General features: G+C 39.7%; 1 protein-coding gene across 8 annotated transcripts in view; it reads right to left on the reverse strand.

Annotated features, from left to right (window-relative positions):
• The window catches only part of FOXO3 (forkhead box O3), a 123,084-nt gene that overhangs the window by 62,705 nt on the left and 36,014 nt on the right, over window positions 1-24,365 (reverse strand). Inside the window, exon 1 of one of the 8 annotated variants that reach the window (XR_009601492.1) lies at window positions 1-24,365. This exon is cut by the window's right edge and continues 14,521 nt beyond it. The gene's annotated coding sequence lies outside the window, so the exon portion shown is untranslated. 8 annotated transcript variants of the gene reach the window in all.

Genomic DNA, 24,365 nt, shown 5'->3' on the forward strand with positions numbered 1-24,365 from the left:
CTTTAACCTTTTACACTTTGATTGCTGCTGCTGCTGCTGCTAAGTCACCTCAGTCGTGTCTGACTCTATGTGACACCATAAACAGTAGTCCTCCAGGCTACTCTGTCCCTGGGATTCTCCAGGCAACAATACTGGAGTGGGTTGCCATTTCCTTCTCCAACGCATGCATGCATGCTCAGTCACTTCAGTTGTGTCCGACTCTATGCGACCCCATAGACGGCAGCCCACCAGGCTCCTCTGTTCACAGGATTCTCTAGGCAAGAACACTGGAGTGGGTTACACTTTATTTCCTGCCAAAATAAAGCAGCAATTTAAATTCTTCTCTCCACGCCCACATACAGGATTTATCCTGCAACTACAAATCTTTTCTAAAAGTACACTCATCCTATACACATAGCTTCATTCCTGCCACTATTTATTAAGTAAGCAACCTACAGGTCTAATAAACTTGATACTTTCTCCCTTCACATCTTGAAATATATTTATAAAACCTAATCCCTTCATTTGAACTGCCTTGGATTTGTGCCCAAAGAGCTGTAAATCTTCCTAAAGTAAACGAGAGTTGTTTTTTTTTAACCATTAGTTACCCTAAAAAAAAAGAGTCTCTTCAAAACAAGGAAAAGAGATACACACCCTATAGGCTTTCAAGTTCAGACACAAGTCCTTGGGAGGCACAGGTACAACCTGATTTGGACCTTGCTCTCCAAGCAAGTGAGAGAACTTCTCCCTAGAACATTCACAAACTATCAAACAGGTTCATAGGAAGAACGAAATTTCCTTGTTCCAATGCTGTCAATCCAAATGCCCAATGCTGTACAATCCAAATGTCAAAATCTTGGTACCTATTTTCACGGAGAAATACAGATTTCTCCATTACTTCAAAATTCACTTAATAAATGAACCAACACTACTTATGGGTTGTTCTCTCTTTTTTAGGGAGGGGGATAAAAGAAGGAAACTCTTGTATCGACTGTGCCCCAAAGAGGAAACATTAAGAACAGTTAGTATCATGAAAGAAAAGAGACTTTTCTTGTTAAGACCAGAGTATGAACCCATAGCCAAAGACCTCAATTTTATTAGCTGATATTCCTTACTCCTTAGTGAATCAGCACAAACTGGCATAAATACTTGATTTCTGTGTTTTCTACAAAGGTCAGAAGATCGACCAGGGTATATTCCTTTGCCTTCCCTGTAATTTCTTATCATTAATGACATAAAAAAAAGCAAATACCCAGGAGCAAGAAGTCTGACAAGGTCTGCCCAGGGAGAAAACAGGCTTTTCCACAACTGAAGGGCCAGGCCCAGAGGCCACAATGGGGCTGAGCCAGTGTCTGTCAGTTCTGAGCCTGAGACAATGCTGAGTTGTCCTCAGGGAGGAACCTGGAGGTGGCAAGGTCTCCACCCAAATTGAGGAGGAGAGACATTAAGGAAAGCTTTGCATGTGCAGATAGGTTCATGAAAACCTACTCACCACAAGTATCTTCTACTCACCCACAGAATATCCTACAAGTTCCCACCCACACTCACCAATGACCCAGAAACCATGAAAGATCAGCTTATAAGGTCCCCAAGAAGACTCCAGAGACACCCACGGCTCTGCCCCGACCCCTCCTGAGGGTTAGCCTGGGAATACACAGAATCCTCCTTGATCCCGAGACTGGAAGGCATCAGCAGGTTCTGGAAGGCTTCTGAGGCACGCTTTCGTCATATGACGAGCCCAAGATGAGATGGAGCCACGCCACAGAACGGAGGTGGGTACACAGCACCTGCCAGGCTCAGACCTCCTTCTGTGCCTCTCCCTGACCTGGGAAGAGGTGGACCCTCCCGGGCCTCCACTGCAGCTCAGGCAAGGGAACATTTCCAGTTTTTTTTGTTTGTTCGTTTTTAAGGCCAACATGATCCTAGGACTCCAGAGAAGCACACTACTGGAAGAATGTCTGAATGGGAGACATGACACACAGGCGGCCCCGGCTCTCTCACAGACATTTGCAGGATGAGTCACTTCATCTCCATCTGCTGCTGCCACTCCCGCTCAGAGCAAACGAGTGAGGCAAACGGACCCACACCAGATCCCTGGAAACTGAACGAGTGACCATCACAGCAGCGGGAAAAGGGTGCTCCAGAAAGGCTCCCCTCCATGTCTGTGCAGTTGCAGGGAGAAGAGAAAACAAGGAGATACTGGGAAAGGAGGGGAGAGAGATACTGGGGGGGGGGAAAAGGTGGGGAAAATCATCTCAACTCAACCATGCCCTCATAACTGTCCTGGGGCAGGGACTCTTTCCTTTGACTTGATCCCAAGCAGAAACTATACTGGACAAGACCCCTCTTTGATTCTAGTGGACTCTCAGGAACAGAGTAAACCTCAAGACATAAAGAAAGTTTCCACTCTCAGCTCTCCTGTTCTCCAAGAGGAAATTAAGGAGAGCTGCCTTGATCTCTCCTTAGAGCTTCAGATGCCTCTGCTTCCTCTTCCCAAATCTCCAGACAGAACTTGCAATTCACTCCTCAGTGGCATCAGACCCACGATCATCCCTAACGTCATTATCAACCTGACTGCACGAGCGTGAGGCCACATTCAGGAGAGGCCCTCTGAGCATGCCCTGCCATTAGGCATCGCCTGGCTGGCAAGCACTCACTGGCCTGACTTTAGGGAGCTGAAGACTTCTCCCCACCAAGTTGTGAAATGGCCTGGACCCCTGTTGGGCTTAAGGCAAGGTTTCTCAGCCTTCGCACCACTGACATTTTGAGCTGGAGGATTCTCTGTGGTAGGGGCTGTCCAGTGCACTGGAGTATGTTTAGTGGCTTCCCTGGCCTCTACCCACGAGACTCCAGTAGCAGCCCCTCAGTGGTGACAATCAAAAGGGTCTAAATGTCCCTGGGGGTTACCCCCACCCAACACACACATCCCCTGCTCATGTTGAGAACCACTGGCTTAGGATAATCAGTTCTGAATAGTCTCTCTGTAAATTCCTGTTTTCTTAGGTGGACAAGACAGACATGAGCTACTGCAAGGGAATATGACTTCTATGTGAATTAATCTACGCTGAGAGGAATACAGCCTGACAAAGACGTGATTACACTGAGGGCTTGGCCTTTGTAGCAGGGCTGAGAGTGGAGATGGGAATGGAGATGCCACCAGTAGGAAACACGGTACAAAAAGAAACAGCTAACTCCCCATTTGCAGCAGGGACTTGAAGCTGCTTACCCCCATTTATGAGGGAACAGAACGGAATCCACATCTCTGTCTTACCCACGGAATAAGAACCTCAGCAAGACTGAACCTCACCAAACATCCATTACCAAGGGGTCAAACTGGACCTGGCCAATGAAAGGAAGCCAACAACTCCAACATTTCTGCCTGAGGGCTGTCTCCAGGAGCCCTTGACAAGCGTCCTGATGTCCACATAGAGAACTGGAACACATCAGACACGAGCCTGTGAAATGGAGTGACTGGTGGCAGCCTCACAGGGATGTGAAATCACACTGAATAAGCAGCCAGCAACTCTAAGAGTTCAAAACGATATACAAAAGGATAAAACATGGTTTCTGCCCTCAAGTTGCTGGCAATCACGCTGGGAAAAGGGTAATTACACATTCATCATCATCGCCATCTTAACCATAACAGCTAAAATTTATTGGAAGTTTATAATCCTAAACTCTATGCAGGTCACTGTACGTCCATTTTCTCTTTTAATCCCTATGATATAGGGAGTATTACTATCCCTGTCCTATACCTGAAAAATTGAGGTTCAAGGTGACAACCTGCCCAAAGTCAAAGAGCTGATAAGTGATGGAGTTGAGTTTTAAATATAGATTCGTTTAACTCCAGACTCATTTATAACCAATGTGCAACGAATGTTGTGCTAAAGACTGCAACACCACAGGAGAGCACAGGGCCAGCATGCTGGGGCCTGGCAGACCGCTGGGACTCTCAAGGAAAGCCAAGGACTGGGGTTGGCAAAAAAGAAAAATGTTCTTCCAAAGCAAAAAGTTCTTTAAAAATTAGCTCTATGTCTTGCAGCAGCCTAATCAGCTATTGGAAATATTACTGCCCACAAGGGAAATCCTTAAGCCATTCCTTAAAAGGATTTAGAGGTTGGGATGAGGGGGATGTTGCAGGCAGGCACAGCTGCAGGCCAAGAGATGCTGGGTTTGCATCCAGGGATAAATATCGCCCTTTCTGTTGGGTTTAAAGCTTTCACATTCTTTTCACAGCCACACCATCCCTCTAGGTCACTGGATCCTCATTCTGTGGAGTCATGGACTCTTCTGAAAGTCTCGTGAATGCTACACACCCACTTCCCAGAAAAACACCCATATACGTAGCTTTCTGCATACCATTTTAAGAACACTAAAAAGGCTTTATACTTTACAAGCACAGGAGGATCAGTTCCGTTCAGTCGCTCAGTTGTGTCTGACTCTTTGCGATCCCATGAATCGCAGCACACCAAGCCTCCCCGTCCATCACCAACTCCCGGAGTTCACTCAAACTATGTCCATCGAGTCAGTGATCCCATCCAGCCATCTCATCCTCTGTTGTCCCCTTCTCCTCCTGCCCCCAATCCCTCCCAGCATCAGGGTCTTTTCCAATGAGTCAACTCTTCACATGAGGTGGCCAAAGTATCAGAGTTTCAGCTTCAGCATCAGTCCTTCCAATGAACACCCAGAACTGATCTCCTTTAGAATGGACTGGTTGGACCTCCTTGCAGTCCAAGGGACTCTCAAGAGTCTTCTCCAACACCACAGTTCAAAAGCATCAGTTCTCTGGTGCTCAGCTTTCTTCACAGTCCAACTTTCACATCCATACATGATCACTGGAAAAACCATAGCCTTGACTAGATGGACCTTTGTTGGCAAGGTAATATCTCTGCTTTTCAATACGCTATCTAGATTGGTCATAACTTTCCTTCCAAGGAGTAGGCGTCTTAATTTCATGGCCGTACAGGAGGATGCGAATACCTAATTTGGCCCTAGGTTTGGATTTCACTTTTTTCAGGCATTTTCTTCCTAAGCGATCCATATTCTTCCAGAGCAGGTCTGCAGTGGACCAAATCTAGCCAGTGTGGTAAGAGATTCATCCCAGTAGATTCATTCCCTGTAGTGGCTGAGGTACACCACGCACTACACATCCACTTAATTCTTACTCCTGAAGGTTGCCTTGCTAACTGTACTCTGAATGTGACTCCTGACATGGCCTTAAAAATGACCAAGGAAGGCCCTGATATGGTTCTGATGTCATCTGATGTCTTTGGGACTCACACAAGCATTTAGTCAGCAAGGCAGCAGGCTTGCTTACATGAATAGAAGCTCCACTCTGTCACCCTGATGACTACAGCCTGAATGAACTGCAGCTCCTCATGGTAACTCCAAGTTATTGAGGCAGAGCAAGGATATACAAGCTTGCCTTCCAAAATACTTAATGGCAATTATGCTCGTTTGGTGATTCATTGAGCAGTACAGGATGTGCCCAATTACACACTCTATTTTTTCCCATTCTTATTTCATAAACTCCGATTTCATAAGAACATAGATTCTCCATCCAAATAAAATTATCCTAAGTGAACAACTGAAACACTAGCTATCCCCAAAAGTTTCTTTGCAAGTAGAGATATAAGTAAGACATGATTTTAATAAATATTTTAATAGTTTTGGTTGTATAATTCATTCAAACATTGATGAAGTGCCTACACTTGGGATACTTAGGCAGGTCACAGGTACAGGGAAAATCATTGGCTGGAACAGTAAAACACTATGTGATAAAGACACCAGTTAGGCCCTCTATCAAGTAAAACAACTTTTATCAAGTAACATTAATAATTTTGATTTTGTTCTTTCCTATTCCCACCCCAGATTAAAGACTACAACTTGAAATTTTTAGTAGTAAGCTGCCAACAACAGCTTCTTTTGAAAAATAAAAGAAGATTCTTATTATAAACAAATTATTAGTTTTGTCCAAGATAAATAATAACTTGGTGTTCTTGTCCTCAGACTCAGAAACACAGATTCGTAATACAAATGATCCCTGCTCCACCAGAAAAGCATCATGCCTTCAAACACACACAGCCTCATCCATCTATAAAACACCATAAAGCACTTCCATCTGTAAAGAAATAAAGGGGTACTATCTCCAAAACACTGGTAACTTCAGTTTCCAAGGAAAACATGTAGATTCTGCATGAAATAAACTGTTCTTTTAAGGAAAAGGACAGACCAAAAAAAATGTAGTGTTAAATGTGTTAAGGAAAAATGTTTTACACACAAAAACAAATCAAAAAGGCAACATGAAACCATGCAAGACCTCTAAAACAGCAGTCAATGATACTGTATATTTCTGGGCTCCTACATATAAGCATGCTCTGTTTTCTGACCCCAAAAATATAATGAAAGGATTTAATTAACTAAAAAATTTAACAGAGGATACTGTTAGAATTCGTTTGGGAAATGAACCATGCTCTTGAGCAAAGAATGTTATTTAACAAACCTATGCTAAGAATGATCTGCAGAGACTCCCTATGGCTCCATGCAAGCTCGGTCCTAAAATTTAACCTCTAAGAAACCCAGGCAGGTTTAGGAAATGGGGTCCCAAGAGGGCAGTGACATGTCTCAGCTTGGCCAAGTTCAGAAGACTCATTTGTCAGGCTTTGCAACCAAGCTTAAATGTGGTTTAAGAGTAAGACACGCCAAATTAAAACTAGTAAGGGCCATTAATCATACCCTCATGACTTCAAATACAGCCATACAACATATGCTTATGTAGGTCTGGTCTTTACTCTTAATCAGAGGTATTAGCTTCCTACTTCAACAGCCTATAGGAGGAATTGTTTCAAAAGTGGGGCAAGCATGGAACAGCCCATTCATTATTTTAAGTAATTAAATAATAAAGATGTGACTATGAAAATTTTGTTATTCTTGGACACAGATGGCTAGTGAAGAAATGAGATCAATTTTACAGCTGAGAGTAAGTATACTATATTCCACTTCCAGTTTCTCAATATCAAAGCTTAACAGATATATCCAAGAATCCAACTGATAAACAGAATAGGAAAATCATTTTTATTTCATTTGTTTGGCATATTTCAACTGTTAAGAAATAGAAATAAGGAGAAGTGGTAAAGGGTCAGGAAGATCCACTGGGGAAGGATTAGGCTACCCACTCCAGTGTTCTTGGGCTTCCCTTGTGGCTCAGCTGGTAAAGAATGCCTAGCAGAGCACCAAGTACCTGGTGGGAATTTAATAAATATTAACTTGGATGACTAAAAGGGGCAATCACTCAAACAATGACTAGCACATTGAAGACTCAGGGATCTCTTCTTTAAATCACAAATGCCCTAAGTTAGACAGTGAAGGTACCATTTCTGTGTATGAGCAGACTGCTTTCTGCCTTGAAGCCACAGTTACACTTACTCTTTTTCTCCCTAGAACAGGCTCTACTCTAAACAGTTAATATAGTAGCAGATTTTGGCACAGAAAACACATTTATCATGGACTCAAGCCATGATGGAGTAACAGCTAGAAAACTGACGGACTATATGAAACAACTGTTCTCAGACCCTGGACAACAGGCAGCACAGAACTTGATTCCTGAGAAAAGTGAGGCAAGCCCTATGTCTGCCTGAACGTACTGCCAGGAGGCAGTCTCCACACCACAGAACAGAGAAGCGGGAACCAAGAGGACAGCAGTCACGATGAGCCGAGGGGAGATCGTATTCGGGGAGGCCAAGATGGCTAGATTTGGCAGGGTGGCAGAGAAGGCAGCAGGCAGCGCAGAGGTCCCCCAGAGTCAGGCTGAGTTCTGATCCATGGGAGAGAAGACTACTATCAGAGACTCTCTCTCTGATCCATGTGAGAGAAGCTGGGGACAGAAGCACCAGAAAGTAGTTGGTCTAAAAAGTCCCAAAGCTCATACAGGGCTAGAAACAGTTCATGTCTCCACCAACAAAAATGGAAATAATTCATTAATGATATGCATGGCATCAAATAAAACCCTCAGAAGAATATTACCTTAGTTTTGGAGAAAAATCATCCCTGAACTACCAACTGCTCTGGACCCACACTAACAAAGCCTAAAAGCTGGCTTCAAAACAATACAACCAAGTCCCAGCAACTTAACTGCACGCCAGAGCAAAGTCCAGCACTACTTAAAGATGTACAACAAAATTTAGCACCCAAACAATATACAGCTCAGTTGGTAAAGAATCTGCCTGCAAATGCAAGAGACCCTGGTTCAATTCCTGAGTCAGGACGATCCACTGGGGAAGGATTAGGCTACCCACTCCAGTGTTCTTGGGCTTCCCTTATGGCTCAGCTGGTAAAGAATCTGCCTGCAATGAAGGAGACCTAGGTTCGATCCCTGGGTTGGGAAGATCCCCTAGAGAAGGAAAAGGCTGCCCACTCCAGTATTCTGGCCTGGGGAACTTCACGGACTATATAGTCCATGGGGTCGCAAAGAGTTGGACACAACTGAGCAACTTTCACTTTCACTTTTCAAACAATATATGTCTGATACCTAAGCAAAAATCATCAGGTGGGCAAATGGAGAAGAATTATGACCCATAACCAGGACAAAAATAAATCAATAGGAACAGAGCTAGAACAGAAGCCCAGGAATACTGGAGTGGGTAGCCTATTCCTTCTCCAGTGGATCTTTCAGACCCAGGAATCAAACCTGGATTTCCTGTTTTGCAGGCAGATTCTTTACCAGTTGAGCTACTAGGGAAGCCCAGAAATGACAGATGATGGAATTAGCAGACAAGAACATTAAACAACTTATTATACTGGTATAGCTTCTTTGGAAAATAGCTTTGCAGTTTCATAAAAGGTTAAACTGGAACAGGTTACCATTTTCTTCTCCAGTATATCTTCCCCACCTGGGGAATGAATGTGCATCTCCTGCGTCGCAGATGGATTCTTTACCACTGATCCCATCTGGAAAGCCAGTATATTTGGATAAATATAAAAACTTTTTCTTATTTTTAATTTTTTAAAAGATAATGCCTCTTCAAAGCAAAAATAATATATTGTGGGGTTTATAGCATATGTAGAAGTAAAGCAGGACTAAACAGGAAGGGAGAAAAGGCAGTTTACTGTTTCAAGGGTCTTACACTCCATGTAAAGTGGTATATTCGAAGGTTGACTGTAGTCAGTTAAAGATGTACAAACCCTACAGCAACCATTATTAAATAAGAAAGTACAGCAAATAAGGCTGGAGACTGAACTCAGAAGAAGACAGGCAAGAGGGGCAAGGACATAAAGAACATAAAGGACAACAGAAAACTAGTAACAACATGGTAGCTTAATTAACAAATCATAATTATAGAAAATGGTCTTAAAAAAAATCTCAAATAAAAAGCAAAGACTGTCAGACTGGAACAAACAACAGCAACATCAACAACAAAAACCAAGACCCACGTACGTGCTATCTACATACATATAAAAATAGATTAAATACAAAGACACAGGTTAAAAGTATAAGGAGGGAAAAAAACTATACCACAAGAACACTAATCAAAGGAAAGTTGAAGTAACTGTATTAGTATCAGCTCAAAAAATACTGTGAGGATGAAAAAGGACATTCCATCATAATATCGGAGTCAACGTATCAAGAGAATATAACCACCTTAAATGTTTATTTGCCAGTAACAGAATTTCAAAATACAAGAAGCAAGAACAGAATCGAAAAGAGGAGACAAATCCACAATTATATCTGGATATTTCAAATTTGCTTCACAAGAATAAGAGGTCACAAAATGAAGTTGGACATCTTTATCTAACTGGCACTTATAGAACACACCATATAGTATATAGCATTCTTTTCAAGCACACATAAAGTGTTCTCCAAGACTGTTCATATTCTAGGCCATAAAACAACTCCTGATAAGTTTTAAAAGGATTGAAATCACATCAAAATATAAAAGCATTTAGGGATAAATTTTACAGAATATGTGTAAGACCTGTACTCTGAATTTCAAACATTGCTGAGAGAGATTAAAGACTAAATCTAAAACAGCCCAAACAATTTTGAAAGACAACTAAATTGAAAGGCCTATACTATCTGATTTCAAGACTTATTTCAAAGCTATAATGATAAACACAGCATGGTATTGGTACAAGATACGTACATCAACAAAACAGGAAAGAGTCTAGAAATACATTAAGGTGTCAAGGTAGCTCAATGGATAAATTAATAATATATTACAACTAACTTCAAATAGATCAGAAACTTAAAATTAACAGTTAAAACTATGTAGCCTGTTGAAAAAAACATAGGGGGGAAAAAACTATCATGACCTTTGATTAGACAAAAATTTCTTAGGACAGAAAAAGTACAAAGTGGACTTGACCAAAATTAAATGCCTGTTCTTCAAAAAGACACTGTTAGGTAAGTGAACAAGTAATCCACAGACAGGGGGAAAAAGTCACAAATTTTATTTCTGAAGAAAAAATTGTATTCAAAATATATAAGGAACTCTTATAACTGACTAGTATGAAAACAAATACTCTTACTTCTAAAAAAGGCCAAAGATCTCAATAGATACTTGACCAAAGAAGATATACGAATTACAAGTAAACACATGAAAAGATGCTTAACATTACTAATTACACAAATGCAAACAAAAATCTACTATTATACACCGTACATTCTACAAAAGATAAAATAGTAAAATAACTGACAATTACAAATATGGAAAGGATGGAGAACAACTAGAACTCTCATACTTTGCTGGTTTGTCGGTCTGGCAGTTTGGTAGCTTCTTAAAAAGGTGCATACACTATATATAATCTTATGCTGAGCTATTTACCTCAAAGAAATGAAAACATATACTGCAGAAAGTCTTGAACATGAACATTCCTAGCAGTTTTATTCAAAATAGTAGGAAAAAAAACCCAAAAACCTAGAAACAACCCAAATGTCCAATGTCCATCTACTGGTAAATGGATAAAATATTGTGCTATTGACATATTTATGGCCACAGTTATGGCAGAAATTGAAGAAGAACTAAAGAGCCTCTTGATGAAAGTGAAAGAGGAGAGTGAAAAAGTTGACTTAAAACTCAACATTCAGAAAATGAAGATCATGGCATCTGGTCCCATCACTTCATGGGAAATAGATAGGGAAACAATGGAAACAGTGGCTAACTTTATTTTGGGGGGCTCTAAAATCATTGCAGATGGTGACTGTAGCCATGACATTAAAAGACATTTGCTTCTTAGAAGAAAAGCTATGACAAACCTAAATAGCATATGAAAAAGCACAGACATTACTTTGCCGACAAAGGTCCATCTAGTCAAAGCTATGGTTTTTCCAGTAGTCATGTATGGATGTGAGAGTTGGACTATAAAGAAAGCTGAGCGCTGAAGAACTGATGCTTTAGAACTGTGGGGTTGAAGAAGACTCTTGAGAGTCCCTTGGACTGCAAGGAGATCCAACCAGTCCATCCCAAAGGAGATCAGTCCTGAATATTCATTGGAAGGACTGATGCTGAAGCTGAAACTCCAATACTCTGGCCACCTGATGGGAAGAGCTGACTCACTGGAAAAGACCCTGATGCTGGGAAAGACTGAAGGCGGGAGAAGGGGATGACAGAGGATGAGATGGCTGGATGTCATCACTGACTCAATGGACATGAGTTTGAGTAAGCTCTAGGAGTTGGTGATGGACAGGGAGGCCTGCAGTGCTGCAGTCCATGGGGTTACAAACAGTCAAGTATGACTGAGCAACTGAACTAAACTGATTGACATATTTATATAATGAAATATTCATACAATGGAATACTTCATAGCAATTAAAAGGAACGAGCCACTGATAAAAGTAAAACAAATGAATCTCAAATGCACTATGCCAAGTGATTGGAGCTAATACAAAAAGTTATATACAGTATGACTCTGTTTATATAAAATTCCAGAAAAGGCAAAAAGCAGCTCAAATGTAGCTAGGAGCCAGGAGTAGGGGCAGGGGACTGAATGAAAAGGGGCATTAGGGGACTTTTGGGATGATGAAAAATGTCTGAAATGTTTTATACCACAACTAAGGTGTTACACAACTGTGTACACATTTATGAAATCCAAATTTTACACTTAAATTGTTATAGCTTTAATGTATTCAAATTATACAACTCAATATATTTGATTTTTTTTTCCCACAATTTCAAAATAAACCATCTTAGGATTTTTTTTAAGAGAATTTTTTCTTTCTTTTTTCTTATTTTTATTTTAAAATTGTATTTAAAATTACACTGAAATTTAAAATACACTGAAACTTTATTTCAGTGTAAGATTCCACATATTATATCATATAGTATTTGTCTTTCTGTGTCAGACTGTGTGGTCTGACTTTTTTTTTTAATTGAGGTGCACATCTCCTAAGCTTAATGAAAGGATTCTAGCCTAAGCAACAAGCATCCTTGCGGTCAATAGCCAAGTCCTCTAAGCATGTTACCACCATGTATGTACATGTGCTGTCAGCCCTAAGCTGCAACTGAGGGACCTGTGACCATGTGTACCACTAAAGGGGAGTGACATGAAGAAACAGGTGAGAAGAACACTGCCTCCCAATTAAGAGGATGCTTGTTGGTCCATGTGGCTGACCCAGAAACACAAAGACGTCCATCCTAAAGGTAATCCATAGTGTTATTCAGAGAGAGTGAAACAGTGAGACACAAATTCACTTGTCTACCTGGTACCTTTGCCTCCCTTCTAAACAAGACCACCTTCAATCTCAATACTCTATGTCCATCACCACCTTGAAAGAAGTAGACAAAACAGCCAGGGTTTTGGCTAATGTTAAAACTAAAGAGATCAAGGCCCAGTGCTTTACAACTCTGCCTGGGGTCACTCAGCTACGAAGCAGCTAAACCTGGCCGAGAGCGGAGGCCCTTTGGCACCTGGACAGGTAACACCAGGGTGATCTCCATGAATGGTGGACACTATCCCCAGTCAGCACAACCAGTCCCACCCTTCCAGGAACAACTCCAGGGTCCTGTCCTGTCTCTAAGCCCTCACTAAAACAAAACCTCTTGGAAGTGACCTGACCACGATTCATTTTGGGGGGAAGGCTAAAAATAATAAGGTTCAGAGATAATCCATTTACTCAGCTTACCAGTTACAAACCATTGCTGGTTTATACCAAACATTACAGCAGGCCGATCTTAAAAAGACATTTAAGAACTAACCTCTTCCACATCATGTCCTCTGGTAACTATCCATTTAAATGAAGGCAAAATCTTGAGGTCTGGTGAACACTCATTTGCAGCTGGAGAAAGCACTCCAGCTACCTCAGTGTTAACAGAAAAAAAAACACACTGTACTGCTGAGCATTAACTGCCACTGCTGAAGCAGCTTGAGAAAGAAACAAATCTGTCCCGGGAATTCAGGGCCAGTTTTCTGACCCTGGGAGAGTAGGGGTAAAGAAAAAGTTAAGCTTTGTAATTTTTTCTTTTCCACTTTTGAGAATAGCATGGTCCTCTTCAAACTTTGGAGAACTGACAATCAGCAAAGCTAAATCCTATTTTTTTTAAAGTATCAAGGCCAAAAGAAGAGCTTTTAAATTGTTTTCTGCTTATAAGCACACACTGGAGTGGTTTTCAAATAAATCTCAAGACAGCTAAAAGGAATCCTCAATGGTACACTCTGTTCAGAACCCCTAGAGTTGGCTAGCAGGTAGGATATATTTGGTTTCCTGATTTCTGTCAGGATATTTTTGTTTCTGGATTGTGTTTTTGATAGAGAAAATGCAGAAGCACCAGAAAACGGTTGGCTTTTCTTTTTATCCAAGTTCTGAAAAGTTCTTTGAGTAGCCTTCTGTTTTGTTTAGACTATGTTCCTAATCTAGTCCATGTTCCATTTCCCTCTAGGGGGGAAAAGATAGTTTTTAGTAGAACTATTTGTAATACCAGAACACAGGTCTGTGATAGCCAATTCTCAATCATCTTTAAGTAGAAGTTATCCACGGATAACTTCTTTCCATTTATCCACAGATCAAGTTTTCTAAGATCCTGAACTAGAGATTTCACTCAACTCAAGCATTTAAAAAATAATTCTGAGTATAAAACATATACTTAGAATGGAAACAGAGAACCTCGAGGTGACCTTAAGGCTGACTAGGACTATGCATATGGAATTCTATATTACTCCTGACGAATAGATTGAGGGAACTAGATTAGTACTTTCTACATATATTTCAACTCTGATATTCTATGATCCAAAGGTCCATGGAAAATGGCAGCAAACAGGATAAACAGTACTGAAGGCCAGACCTGCCACTGACTCTCAAACTGCTGGGTGATGAACTAAGACATGGGTAATGATCAGATAGTTCTTCCAGGGTAACTCACTGTTAAAGAATATACATTTCAGTGCCTGCCATGTAGTAGGCATCAATAAACATTTACTGAGTGAATGAATACATTTCTTCCTTAACATTAAAGGTAAAGCATCCAAAGAATTTAATCTGTGAGCCATTAAAGGATGCTCATATATTACTACATGTCAGGATGGCAGACAAGTAATATAGGGCCTCCCTTGGGCTTTGGAGACTGAGTAGAATTTATTCATAGTCATCTGGGCGTCTGAGTAGAGCAAGACAAACTAGGTTAGAAACAAATGCATCTTACAATCCAGTCTTCAAGACATAAAACTTCACCAGGATCAGAAAACCTAGTATTAATGAAACAAGTTTCTGAAAAAAGAGTGTAGAAATGTTATTCTTCCACAGTATTTCAAGTAGTGATTTAGAAAAAAAGAACACTTTTATCTCCTAAGGATGCCCTTTTGGGTATGAAAGACAAAACATAACAAGTTAACCAATTAAAAAGTCCAGTTCTAAATTCCATGAGTTTAAGAACCAATGACCATACTTTGCCCCTCAGTATTCTTCTATCTCAGAGGTTCATTCATTTTTCAAATATAACAAAATAAAAAAACAAACAAACCCAACATGGACACTTGCTAGTTAAACTAACATTGCCTCTTCAACCTGCTTCTGTTGAGCTTTCTTTATGGGACCTGCACCCTGACCCCTGGTGCCACAGAGGGCAAGAAAAATGAAAATCACACACATAACAGCGACCAAGCCAGCTGTGCAAATTGGCTGATGTAAAAAGTGATCAAAATACACAGGGTAACCACTTAAAACATAGAGATTGATCACTAAGCCCTTGGTAAAAGTAGGTCTGGCTGATAAAAGCACTGGAAAAAAGTTTCTTGGCTCCCTGGCTTTCTGAACCTGCCTAACAAGGCTGCTTCCTGGGAAGAAGGAGAAGAAAGTTTTTTTAATGGGGCTTCCTTGATCACAGCATGGCAGAACTATGCAGACACATCAAATTTGAGAAAATTTCCCCCCACTGTTCTCTTATTGATTTTTGCTCTACTAGCAGTCATGCCACTGTGTGTGAAGAACCCAAAGAGTGAAAATCACAATAGTAGAAGCCTGATTACTATGAAGAAAACACCACCCTACCACACAGCAAACTGCCCTTGGGAAGAGGAGCCAGGGTGTAGTCCATGGCAGCAAACAAAAAGGGTGATGTACTGTGGGATTCGTTTCAGAAAGAATCCCTCATCTCCAGAGTTTCTGGATTTCTAGGCAAGAGCAGCAATTAGTCATTAACTGAGAAGAACATTACGGACAGCCAAGAAAGAGGCTGTGATCAGCCTCCTATCAAAAGCATACAGAATTCTGGTCCTCAAACCCTGAATACCAAACTGTGCCCCCGTCCTGCCCCCCTCTTCTTTTTCAGGTTTCTGGTTGTGCTTGCTCTTTGCTGTTTGAGGACCTTCCCCAGTGTGGTGGCTTCTCTGGCTGTGGAGCACAGGCTCTACGTGCACGGGCTTCAGCAGTTGCAGCACTTACGCTCAGCAGTCGTGGCTCGCGGGCTCCAGAGCACAGGCTCAACAGTTACGGCACTTAGTTGCTTAGTTGCTCCAAGGAATCTTAACTGACCAGGGATCAAACCCTTGACCCCTGCACTGGCAGTTGGATTCTTCTCCACTGCACCACCAAGGAAGTCCCCTACCTCTCTTAAAATTTATATTGTTCTGTTTCAGACTAAAGCTGTCCAGATCAAAGTTTGTTAATGCACAACTGTATTAATTTACTTGTAATTCTTATATTAAAAAAATCCAAAACATTCTACCGATGACAATCTGCAAAGCAAATTAATTTTCAAGTATCACGTATTCGCATTATAAGATTAAAGAAAAACCTTTTTTCTGGTCTTTTGAGTGATGTGAAAGTACCACATTTTACAAAATAATTGTATCTTGTGACTTTTCCATTGAACCTAATTTTCTGTCCTACCTCAACCTCATACTACATTTCCACACTCCCCATCTCAGCCATTCTGATCAGGCCCCTCATTTTCTCTGAGCAGGTTATCGAAACTGGAAATACTCCAATATTCCCTGTGTTAAAACAAAAACGAAAAACAAATATATGTTCTTTTTGTAGGGTAATTCCAATCATCCCTGAGCCAAATGTGAAATTAAGATAATTCATTCTGAATTCCCACCCTTTTATTTATGAAGAGTGTCACCTTTGGCAAACTTTTAATTGATCTAAGCCTCTGTTTCTTGTTTGAGAAATGAGTAACTTTCCAAGTGTGTATTAGAAATAGTGTATGTACAGGACCCAGTGCAGTGTCTGATAAATTATGTGTACTCAAAAAGATTAGTAGTACTTAAACAGAAGGATGCTGGTAAGGTGTGACTGCAAACTCCACTCATCTCAATTAAAAAGTTTATTTTGGCCTAAGCACTATCTTAAGTTTAAAAATAAAAATTAGGAAAGCCAGGAGGCCATGCCCTTGTAAAAAAGTATGAAAAACATCTACAAAACAGAAGTACTTGGCTTTAAGTACCCCTTTCTCTCTTTTCATTGGGCTGTTACAATCCCCAGGTGAGCTGTACCACAAGAAAATGGTAGATATCTCAAAATCACCACCCTTTCGGGACGTTCAGAAGTAGTGTGTGAGGGCCATGGGGATGCACCAGAGCTAGGACAATTCTCCAGATGCTTTAAAGGAAGAAAAAAAGAAAAAGCCCCAAACCAAACAGCAAAAAAGCAACAGCCAAAAAAAACCAACATTTAAAAACTTTGGGAACCCTGAAACATCCAGACTGGCTGTTTTCTTTGGCTGAATTTACAGACTGTTGTTCAATTTCAGTTCAAGCACAGACTCTAAAACTGTAGCATTTATTTGTTGTTCAAACACAATAATGAACAATGAATGTGAACTGAATATTCCTTGTTCACAAATAGGTCAATGTCAAGTACGATGTACTAATAAATCATGTGAAACCTCCACACTCCAATACAGTTTTAGAATAGGACTATTCACTCACTTCGGGCAAAGGCATGGTGCTGTTAAATGTTATCCAAATCCAAAAAGAATTTTTAAAAAATATGTCAGGGAGTTCTTCCACATAGTCATCCCAAAGGTATAATAATCCACAAAAATTTGACTTGACACTGAAGGGGTCAAAGTAACCCAATGATTTTCATCGTATTTATTCACCAAGAAACATACTGCTGTCTTTCAGTTCCTCTTTATTACTTATTAAAACCACCATAATTCTAGATTTCAATATGTAAAAATTTCCTGAAATAGCTATAAAATAAGTCTTGTTTGTCTAAAATGTACATTTTCCTCTCCTCTAGCATCTTCTGGGGCTTCCCAAGTAAAGGTAAAGAATCTGCCTGCCAGTGCAGGAGATGGAAGAGACCCAAGTTCAGCCCCTGGGCTGGGAAGATCCCCTGGAGAAGGAAATGGCTACCCATTTCGGCATTTGTGCCTAGAAAATTCCATGGGCAGGGGAGCCTGTCAGGCTACAGTCCAGGGGGCTGCAGAGTTGGACATCACTAAGCAACTGAGCACATACACACACAGCCCCTTCTGACTTCCTCAATAAACTAATTTTTCATGACACCAAACTGTCTCCTAATCAACACGCAGATTAGAACTAAACATCATCATTTCAGTCAAAATGGTCTGAAAGTCTGATGCTGCTGTTTGCATTTGATCAAACGTAAATAATATTCTTTCAGGGTGGCTTCAGTCACCATTACTAGTAAATTTCATAAGCAAAGATTCTGCTGCTGCTGCTAAGTCACTTCAGCTGTGTCCAACTCTGTGCGACCCCATAGATGGCAGCCCACCAGGCTCCCCCGTCCCTGGGATTCTGCAGGCAAGAACACTGGAGTGGGTTGCCATTTCCTTCTCCAATGCATGAAAGTGAAAACTGAAAATGAAGTCACTCAGTCGTGTCCTACTCTTTGCGACCCCATGGACTGCAGCCTACCAGGCTCCTCCACCCATGGGATTTTCCAGGCAAGAGTACTGGAGTGGATTGCCATTGCCTTCTCTTCCAAAAGATTCTTCTAGGAGTTCTCAGATCTACAGGTATTTCCATGATCATTACCAAAACACTTCTTTTTAAATTAAAAAATTATCTATAATGTACCATACCAGAGAAAATTTTTTATTTCAAAATAGAACTAAACTCTGAGATTAAAATAAGTTGATAAATTCCAGAGCCCTCATACTGCCATGAAGGAAAATGATGCTACATATCAGTCTGGGAAAGGCTAAATTAGCCAACACTCCCCCAGCAGGTCACTCTCTCTCCTGCATTTGGCAGAGACTCCTTCCTGTATTATATATACCTGGAGATAAGAACAACCAACTTGATGTTCAACACTATATTTTCTTTCCTAGGTCAACATGCATATGAATGTTTTAGATACTTAATTTTTTTTTTCAGCCATACCACATGGCTTGTGGGCTCTCAATTCCCCGACCAGGGATTTAACATAGGTCACTGTAGTGAAAAGCCCAGAATCCTAACTATTAGGCCACCAGAGAACTCCCACCAGATAAACTGAAGACCATCAATACTGTAAGAATCATAAGAAATTGGGAAAAAATGACAATAGAAAGTTTTATCATTCCTTAAAAAGTGAATAGTTTTTATGGATGATACTTTACTTGATTCACTCATTTTGTTACATTCCCTGTTAGTCTTCAGCTATGAACCTGTGTATTAAAATGGCAAAATGAGTAAGGATTGCTTATAACTTTAAAAAGAAAAATGCCAGATGCTGCTAGCCTCCTTTATTCATTAATTTGTAAGAATGAGGTCTGCCTCCATCATATCAATTAAGCACCGAACAAGTTGGTGGGCACAATCTCTTCTGAAATTGTCCAACCTTCTGTAAGAGTGACTAGCTATTCTAAGAGGAAAACAATTTTTACTGAAATCAGACTGATTCAGGTTAAATATGGTACCACAGGTAAAGAAGAAAACAAGTAACTATAGATCTTGAAACACAAAAAGGAGAAAACATCTTACACTGGAAGGAATGTCATTTTGTCATATTCCAACCAGAAAGTAACTCTGAAACCAGACTTCATTTATATCAGAGAAACAAAAATACATTCCCCAGGTTTTAGTACATATATATTCTTAACCTTATCTTAATCCTTGAAAATCACTGCCTAGTCACACACACAGAAACACTAAAACACTTTAGCATGAGAAAGAAAAGTATCTCACCACTCTAAGTTTCATAAAAAGTCTATACTTAAATCTCACCTCATCTCTGAGAGCTTCAGATGAGCATAACACACAGACATACATACAAATATCACTACGCTGTTTATATTAACCAGCTTTTATAAAAAGTGATTCACATCTCAAAGGTTTTTTCTTTTTTAAGGTCTAGTTCTGCGCCAATATGAGATACAAAAGAAAACAACATATAGAAATTCAGAATTCTTTGTATCCATCTTATACCACATCTTCTGAGGTTTTAGCAGACTCCCAAATCTCATGCAAAACAAGATCTTGGTGGTATTCTCTGATTCTAGAAGATTTTTTTAGGCAAGCAAGATTGGAAAACTAACAGTTGAGTTGTGGATATATGCTGCTACTGGGTAAGGGAGAAATTTATGAAGATTTATTAAAGTAATAATGCTCTGTGTTGTCAAGGGCATGGAAAAGGGCACTGCTCGTGGGAGTCCAGCAGGTTTTTATGAAAGATAAAAAGAGATACTAGGGGGAAAAGTTTTAAAATTATGCATACTCTGAGGCATCAATTCCACTTCTAGAAATAAAAGATGTATATAAAGACTTATCTGTAACTCTAAAAGATACATGCACCCTAATGTTCATAGCAGCATTACTTACAATTGCCAAGATATTGAAATAACCTAAGTGTCTGTAATAGACAAATAGATAAAGAAGATATGGTATATATACACAGTGTGGTACAGATATACTCAGCCAAAAAAAAAACAGAACAAAATTTTGTCATTTGTAGCAACATGAATGGATTTGGAGGGCATTACACTATGTGAAAACATGCTATGAAAAACACATTATGCCATCATTAAAGGTTATGCCATCATTAAAACGAAGTCATTGGACATTTAGCCCAGAAAATGGAAATTTATGTTCACACAAAAACATGTACACAAATGTTCATAGCAGCTTTATTCAAAATAGCCCCTAATTGGAAATAACCCAAATACCCAGTCAGCTGATAAATGGATAAATAAAATGCGATATATCCAAATAATAGAATATTATTCAGCAATCAAAAATAAACTATTGATTATGTGTAACAACTTGGATAAATCTTCAGGGAATTAGGTTAATGGAAAAAGCCAGTTCTGAAAGGCCACATACTATATCATTCTTGTATACACTTATACTGCATTCTTGAAAAGACTAAATTACAAAAAGGGAGAACAGATGAGTGCGCCAGGGGTCAGGGTGGAGGCAATAAAAGGTGTGTATGGCTATAAAAGGGCAACAGGAGGAATCCTAGTGATAGCAATGTTCTATAGCTTGAACGTATCAATGTAAGTAACTTGCCTGTGGGTACTAGAATTTTGTGAGATGTAGCCAACTGGGGAATCTGGGGATGGCATATGGGATCCCTCTGTATTATTTCTTACAACTGCATGTAAGTCTACAATTATTTCAAAATAAGATGTTTAATTTCTTAATTAAAGTCATTAACAACTGTTAATGATATGGAAAAGTTTCCATAAATCCCACTCCTTTTATGAAAACTGACCAAGACATCAAACCACCAAGTTCCTGAGGCTTATAGGAAAACACAGGTTTTAAGGCCATAGATATAATAATACATAATACTAGCCAGCCAAACAATTAAAAATAAGCACAATAAAAGGTTAACAATAAACCACAGAATCATAGGTGGTTTTTATTTTCTTTGTTTTTGCAATTGGCGGTTTTACATTTTAATCAGTGAACACAAATATTTTAATAATGAAAGAAAATATTCAGCACCAATTCATGTTAAGTTAATCCTCCTAGGTAATACAATAAGGTTTGTCAGTAGTCTCTTAAAAGCGAATGACTTTAAAAAATTGCAAATATGTATGGTGATGGATGTTAACTAAACTTATTGTGGTTACACTTCAAAATAATATACACATATAAAATCATTACATTGTACACCTAAAACTAATACAATGTTATATGTCTACTATATCTCAATAAGAAAGAAATAAAAACAAATAAAGTAAATGGCTTACTTCTCAGAAACCTTGAAAGACAAATATCTAGTGGCAAATGTTACTGGGCAGCAACTCAATCTTTTGCTCAAATAGAGGGCTGGTATAGCCAGGAGGATCTTTTAGGAAAGAACCATCTATGCAACATCTTTTTGCTGGAATGTGGTTACATTCTGGAAGAAAACTTGAAATGCAACAATCTACATCCACAGTCAAGAATAAATAGGATGGAAAGAAGGGATGGAATTTGTCTGAAGAAAGAGTATAAGCCTTAACAGAAAGAACTATATGATGGATGTGGAGCAAAGCCTACTTCTCAGATACTTACTCTAAAGCATTGCTAAGTTTGTAAATCAGAGTTTAATGGACTAAAATTTGTCACTGGCTTGTTTCCCCGCCACCGCCCCCTCCCCACCCAAGGAAGGTGGAAGAGGGTTTTACAAAACTAAGCCCACTGAAATACAGTTAAAAATATTAATAAACTCAGGAAAGTCTTCTGTGACAGTTAACCAAGAAAAAAGATCAACTCTGTAGTAGAAAAGACCATCTTTGTAGAAGCACAAAATTCCCATCAAATGCCAGGGCAAGGCATACACCACATAAAAGATCATTATGAGAAGCCTTATAAAAGCCTATAATTTTAAAACATTTATGCTTTCTTTTTTTAATTCAATTTATTTAGGCTGTGCTGGGTCTTCACTGCTGCCCAGGCTTTTCTCTACTTGCAGTGTGTGGGTTTCTCATTGCAGTGGCTTCTCCTGTGGCGGCGCATGGGCCTTACAGCACACGAGATTCAGTAGTTGCGGCTCCTGGGTTCTAGAGCACAGGCTCAATAGCTGTGGTGCATGGGCTTAAACACTCCGCAGCATGTGGAATCTTCTCAGATCAGGGATCAAACCCGTGTCTCCTGCATTGGCAGGTGGATTCTTTACCACTGAGCCATCAGGGAAGCCCTATACTACTTTCTAAATCAAACAGTAAACACCATTCAAAATAGGAAAAATAACTGTATTGAAAACACAAATCTACAAATTCCAGTTGTGATAAGTACACAGACACTCACATACACACAATTCTAGACATAGCTGAGAGCATACAGATGTACAGAAATAAAATATTTGGGGGGGTATCCTAACTTGAATGGAATTTGTAACCTATTGCATGAAAACTGTATAAATCTTAATCATGTTGAATTGATTCATGGTCCTTTTCAGGTTTACTATATCCTTTTACTTTCTGTATATTCATTCTATTAGTTTTGAGAGTCTGATACTGAAACGTCAATTGAAAATCTTAATTTATCTACATAAAATACTATTTGCTATATACAGTGGAATTACATGTAACTTTGTTCTGTATTTTCCAAGTCTCCTGTAAATGTGTTATCATACTTCCATAATTTAAATACTAAAAAAGAGAAAAAAATATTTGGGGGTCCTAAAATAAGCCTAAAATAATACCTAAAAGGATTATACTTTTTATATAAAATGGCCCTGTTTAAAAGAAAAGCCCTATTTAAAACGCTTATGTTTTAAAGAACACTCCTAAGCCTTTTTCAGTTCAGAGGGTCATTTACTTATTAACTGGAATAATAACAGGGTAAAAGGAAGATGGAGGGCAAGGAATAAAAAAACACCCTGCTCTTGCAAAGTTATTCTGATTCAGGAATATGCAGACAGATGTCATTCAACTTTCTAATAAACCCAGTTTACATCTCAAGTTTCTTATATAGTAACTTAATAATCTTTCTATTAATTACATCTAAAAAAGAAAAGGAGAGAAAAAGAACATGCACAGAGGAGACTTTGAGAAATCTCTCCCCGGCCATTTTAGTGAAAAGCCAAGAGTAAAACCTGTTATCATACTTCTTTCAATAGAGCAAAGAAGTATCTCTCTCCCTCTTCTCTTGAGAGAGAGGGCCTCTGCCCTAGGTGGGAGTTTTCCAGTCATTACAGGTTGCAGTGAAATGAACAGAGACTATCAACAATCTTCATCTTGCTATAGAAGTCTGGTTGGCATTCCTGGAAACCATTTGTCTGCCAAACCAATTCCATGAATGGGAGTCTTCCCAGAACATATTCAGAATTCTTGCCCTAAATCTCTGTTTCCATGATGGTGAATTTCCAGTAAGTCAATCTCCATAAAATGTGTAACACTCCTCCCCCAGCCCACCCCCAAATCTGGATAGCCCCAAACCTTTGGAATTGTACTTCTGACTCATGGTGTACTTCAAAACTTTGCTCAAGAGTCGGTTCTAGATTTTTTTTCTCCTCTTTCCCAGTAGTCCTAGCATAAACAGTTGGTTCAGAGCATGGCCAGTGTGTCTCAGTGGTTTTTTTTTGGACATCCTGCTTGCGGTTGCCTTGGTTCAGTTTATCACTCAGCAACTGCTTGGTAATCCCCTGTCATCCCCACCGTGAATGTGCACATCAACAGAGCTGGGGAGCGACGTGTCAGCAGAACCGAGCCAATCCCTTCCTCCTCTGAAGGCTGAGGGGACATAAGTGAAGATGAAGAAACCGCTGAAGAACACAATTCTAGGGCAAAAAGACTGTTTCAAACCGGGAGAAGCAAGGTGGTAGGGGGAGGTCCTTCACTAAACTGGGGGAGACAGAAGACAGGAGGGTCCAGAGGAAGGCAAGAATTAAATCAGAGAGAACCCACAACACTGTATTATTATGAACTGCATGGGAACCAGATCCTTAAAGACAGACACGAGCCTCACCAAGTATCTGGGAACCTAAAAACTGCATGAAAGAAATTATAGCTCCATTTTTTATTAAGTTTTTTCTTGCTTGCTTTAGCTTGAAGGTTCACAAATTCTAG

The sequence above is a fragment of the Ovis aries genome, chromosome 8 (genome assembly GCF_016772045.2).
Source record: "Ovis aries strain OAR_USU_Benz2616 breed Rambouillet chromosome 8, ARS-UI_Ramb_v3.0, whole genome shotgun sequence".
In the NCBI taxonomy this organism is placed as follows: Eukaryota; Metazoa; Chordata; class Mammalia; order Artiodactyla; family Bovidae; genus Ovis; species Ovis aries.